This window comes from Vombatus ursinus, unplaced genomic scaffold (assembly GCF_900497805.2).
Source record: "Vombatus ursinus unplaced genomic scaffold, bare-nosed wombat genome assembly UNPS02015255.1, whole genome shotgun sequence".
Classification (NCBI taxonomy): Eukaryota; Metazoa; Chordata; class Mammalia; order Diprotodontia; family Vombatidae; genus Vombatus; species Vombatus ursinus.
This window is the reverse complement of record NW_020955033.1, coordinates 27,259,014-27,264,739: the sequence shown is the minus strand read 5'-3', so window position 1 is coordinate 27,264,739 and position 5,726 is coordinate 27,259,014.

Here is a 5,726-nt window from a genome sequence, read left to right as displayed (position 1 = left end):
AGTTCATTGTGGGGGAGAATTTTTCAATAGTGGAAGAATCATTTTTGTCCTAAGCTCAGCTAGCTCCCCATATAACACAGCATGTCAACACAGTAGGGCTTGAACCTCAAGGGACATAGCATCTCTCCTGGATGCATCAAGACACTGGAAGCTGGGTCAGGCAAGTTGCTCAGCTTCCAGATAGAGGGGAGACCTCAGACACCATCTAGTCCAAACTCCTCTTTTTGATAGTCATCTGCAGTTCTTACTACCTCATTTTACAGGTGAGGAAACTGGGCCTTGGCAGGTAAGTGATTTTTTTTGAGGCAATCAAGGTTAAGTGACTTGCCCAAGATCACATAACTAGTAAGTATCTGAGGACTGATTTGAACTCAGGTCCTCCTGACTCTAGAGCTGGTGTTTTGTTCACTAAGCCATATAGCTGCCCCAAGGGTAAGTAAAATACCCAAAATTACTTAAGTAATGAGTAGCAAATAAATAATTTGAAGTCAGACATATGGACACCAGATTTAGCAGTCTTTGCCATGTCATGATGCCTCAGGCATATGCTATTCCCTAAATTCTACATACCATCTCCTATCTTTATGCATTTGCCCAGATTATACTCATATGTCTAGAATACATAGCCTCTTCATCTTGGCTTTCTTCAAAGCTCAGCTCAGGTGCTATCTCCTCTATGAAGCCTTTTCTGAACCTTCCAGCTAAGATGTCTACAGTTTTTTGTCCCATTTCTGCTTTGCTGCAGTAGTAAGAGCAATAGCTTTTTGGCTGGACTAGTTTTTCCTAAGGCCATACTCTAGAACTTCATTTTCCTTTAAAAGTATTGAAACCATCCTTGAGACCCAATTAGCCCAGGGGACTAATGGCAAAAACATTTTTATAGCTTCCAGGTGACTTATGTACAAAATCCAAAACAAAGAGAGTCAGGCTTTTCTTCTTTTCTTGATACTGACATGCTGCTATAGCAAATGAAATGCCGTAGCACAGAAGTTGTGCCCAGCTGAATTGATTAATGTCCTTTCCAGGTCAAGGCTAAGTAAACTTCCTTTTTACTATTAGATAATCTTCAGGTATTTCATTTTATTCCAGTCTTGAATCTGAACCATTGAACCAGTCTATAAGGCCTGACCCACTGAACAGTTCCTTTCACTTCCAAACCTCTTATGCTTATTTATATTCATGCTCTAATTACCCCTTTCATCCTCACCCTCCTAATATATAAATACCCAGAAGGATAAAAAGTCCTTAAGGACAAGGATTGTCCTTTTCTCTTCGCATCATCTCCAGGTGGTAGCACAGTACTTTGCCTATAGCATATATCCAATAACAATTTGATGAATTGTATTTGTGAACAGAGATCAAAATATCCACCTCTCTCACCCCACTTGGAGTCCTTTTGAGCTTGGTAGAAACTGAGAGAGTTTTTACTCTTCTGGAATATCCTCCAGCAAGCCAGGATTGCTTCCATGCCAAGATGAGGCATTGGAACAGGATTTTAGTAGATTAAATTTATTTTAAAGGTAAATATATTAGTGATGACACCTCAGAATCTTCATTATTATTATTAATGTTGTTTTGCAAAAGGTAATTGCTTTGTGAGGAATTATGAAAACCTTTTTTGTTGTTTTTGGTTTTTGCCAATCTGTCCTTTCTACCAAAAAATACACAGGAATTAGTGTAACAAATAAAATCATCGCTTGGAATAAATTGCTCTTTGGTATACATAGAGGCCATTTGAAAATCTGTATCATCATTATTTCGAATTTCTTTACTGCCTTTCTTCTTCTAAGGAGACTGTTGCTAACCTACCTACTTCATCATTTCTGTTTTCTCTTGTTAGATTATAAATCTGTGTTGTAAAAACAGTCTTAGCTTTGTCCTGTAGCTTTAGTTTAATAAGCAGGGAAGAATTTTCCTCATTAATGATCTTGATTTCAAAATCAAATGCTCAAATTGAATATCCATCAGCAATTGCAAGAGGAAAACTACAGTTGTCTTAAAAGTATAAGAAGCATATCAAACTCTGGTATAATCCTGCTTTACATAATAGGTATGATCCTAAAAGTGGTATGCAGATCACATCGTACTTTTTCCTGTTAACTTTTTCCTGTTAATTTACAGTTAACACTGTAAATTTAGAGATGGCTTCCTTCTTGGGGAAAAAAAATAATGTGGCTTCCATTTCATAAAAATCACATTTAGGAATGCAGGAAATTTATTAAAAATCATATTTAAGAGAAAAATAACAACATTCTAATAAAGCATTTACAATAACTCTCAAGTTAACTACAATATTGAAAATACAGTACCATGAAAATGTTTTGTATGACTGCATATGTATAACCTATATAAAACTGCTTGCCTTCTGAATTCGGGGGGAGGGAAGGGAAGGAGAGAGAGAATTTGGAATTCAAAAAAAAATTTTAAACAAATGTTAAAAATTGTTTTTACATGTAATTGAGAGCGAAAATAAAATATAAATTAAAAAAAAAGAAAAAAGAAAAGAAAACACAGTATCATGCAGCAACAGAAAGCATAGTGATTGCCACTATAATATGGGAAGGAAAATGTTCATTTTGTTGGGGAAGCCCTCAGGACTCCTTTTATACCCTCCTCAAAAAAAACCTTTCAGAAATAGTTGTTTTGAACCCTACTTTTTTCCTGGAGCTATTGTTTTTTGCTTATTGGTTCCTCTCCCAACCCCCCCCCCCACACACACACACACTCACACACTCACACACATCTCTAATACAGGTAGCAAAAAAGGAAACATTCATTGAAGTTAGGTCTAAGTAAGATATTGTATTTCATTTTATTTTCAATATAGATGCACTGTTTCTTTAAGAAATAGGAGATCTTTTCCCTTATTTGCTGCAAAGAATCCCTCAGGCTCCTTCCTGACATCCTGCAGATCTTTTGCCTCCAGGTTTCTTTAGTAGAAGGAAGAGTAAGGAGATGAAAGCAAATCAAGAATGAAGAACAGAAACTAAGGCCAAACCAAAACACTAAGCAAAAAGATGAGAGAAACAAGACATGTAAGAACCGTGGTAGAGAATGGGGAAGATTAGTCATGCACCATAGCTACTGGTAGAGGTATTTTCAAGTACACACTAAATCTTCTTTTAGGTAAATCAAGTTACACATCTAATTAATTGGATTGCTAAGCCAACTGTGTGCATACTAAACACATGCTAAATGAAATCAGTAATTAGATCTAAAATACAGATTATCCTTGATTATTCAGAGGTGAATCACTGAGTTAGTGGGTTGATTATTTCATGGAAGGGATGTTTGGATATAGCATTGTGGCCATGTAGCGTGAGACTCCCTGGCAGAGCTTCCCAAACTGTGACACACGTTCTCTGGCTGGATCAAAAGGTCTGGTAAGGCAGGTACAAAGCAACGGATAAGGTTGTTGGATTTTTAAAGTACAATTCATGAATACATTTACTTTTTAAAAATGAAAACAAAGTTCAAATCGAGGTCAACAAAAATGAAAGCAACACAGCAAATTTGCTGTAACAGTCAATTCAGAGCAAATAGGGCCAGTTTGAGCTGGTGCATGTCTCTTCTTAATGTACATACTATCTGCCCCACCCGCTTATCATGGGTAGTGGTTCCTGACCTGAGTAGTGTCTCTGTACTGCTTGCTGCCTTTGAACCTTAAGAGTATAGACTCAAGGTTACACAATTTTTGTGTAGAAGTTAATGATAGCCTACTTTTCACCTGTTGTCCTTGCTGCCAGGAGGCTAAGGCTGTGAAATGCTTAAATTGTGCTTGAATTTTCAGGAGTTCTGAGCTGTAGTAGGGCTAAAAGCTGATTGTGTCTGCACTATATCCAGCACCAATAAAGGGAGCTCCCATGGTCTGAGGGTCCCCAAATGCCTAATGAGGGTCAAACTGGCTCCAGCCAGGTCAGAAGAATGGAGCAGGTTAAAGCTTCCATTTTGATCTCTATTGACTTCAGGCCTTGTGGACAATTTGTCAAGTTGCTACAACAATAATTAACTTTAGTGGTATAGAGAATTCCTTCTTAGGAAAACCCCCTCAACACAGATGGCACCTACTCTGCAATTTATGCCTTAGTTACCAGAGCACTAAATGATTAAGTGATTTGTCCACATAGGTGGTTGATGTGAGAGGCATGCCTTGAACTGTATTTGTCTTGATTCTGAGGTCAGCACTTTGCCATGCTGCCTCTAAACATTTATTATTGATGTTATTAATGTTGCTATCATCATTATTAATTATAAATATTAAAACTGTAATAATTTTATCAGTAAGAAATCTTTGCAAATTGTTATTTTAATGAACATTCAATACTTCTTTGCATGTTGATACAAAGTATGATAATTTTTAATTTTATTTGAATAAAATGTAAGCTAAGCAAATTATTTGCGTATATTATTTTATAAAAAGTGGGGGTATGCAACAATTTTTATGTAAAAAGTAGGGACTTTATTACATAAAATTTGGGAACTACTGCCCAAGGAGATCCTTTATATAATAAGTCAGATGCCCTGTAAGCCGAGCTATAAATAGCAATTCTGGTGTCTGCGGCAAGCACTCTCAAATGTTGGGAAGAAGCCCTCAGATGGAACTTTTTAAAGATAAATTCCACTGATGTAGAAGCTAGGCAGGGCTTAGCTGGAGAAGAACTACCTGGAGCAGTAGAAAGCTTTAGGATCCTATCCTACCCGGCACCGTGATGCCCTTTACCTTCATTACACAATGGATGTCTTTCATGCAACCCTTAATTTGGTCTGTGTTTCAAGACAGGTCAGTCAAAATTTACAATAGAACCACCTGACAAGTTTTGGTGTAGGTCCTGGGGTCCTGTGATACAGCATGGTTAGAACAAATTTAGGATAATCAACCTGACCAACTGTATTCCCCAGTAAGACAGAACTATACTGTCCTTGTAAAGGAACAGGCTTTTGACAGTTGCATCCTAGTAGATGGAAAAAGACAGCAGCAGTCATCATCGAAGGAGGATTATATAGCTGAGGACCAGTAGATGGTAGCAGGGAGAAGTGAACGCAGTATCTGATGCATTTAGAGCCATCTTCATTGTGTGGGGACATGGAGCGGAGCGGAGATGACCCAACATCTAGCATAAAGCATCTGGAGATGGAGCTTTTGCTGGAAGGCAGCGTGATGATATAACCAGAGAACTTTTCTGCAGCCTCAGAGAGGGAAGTGTGCTCACACATGTTTCTACATAGGTGCCTTAACCACATCATGTTGTTTTGATTGGATCATCACATATAAAAATAATAATAACAATAGCTAGCATGTATATATGCTAGCTCTTTAAGGCTTGTAAAGCACTTTATGTGTATTTTCTCACTTGATCCTCTTAACCCTATGAAGTAGATGTTATTATTATCCCTATTTTGATAAGAGATTTAAATCCAAAAGAGACCTTAGAAGTCATTGGGTCCTGCCCTTTTGCTTTGTAGATGAGGAAACTGAGGCCCAGAGAAAGTAAGTGACTGGTCCAAGGTCATATAGCTATTAAGTATCTGAGGCAGGATTTGAACTTAGGTCTTCTTGACTCAAAAGCCAACATTATCCATCACACCAAGCTATGGGGTATATATTTCATCTGTCCCTTTGATAGTTTAGTTAGGTAGTTCTCACACCCCAGATTCAATTCTAGCTCAAAATATAGACTAGATCTCAAAATTCCCTCTCAACTTTAAGATCTTGGGAGCCTAGAGCT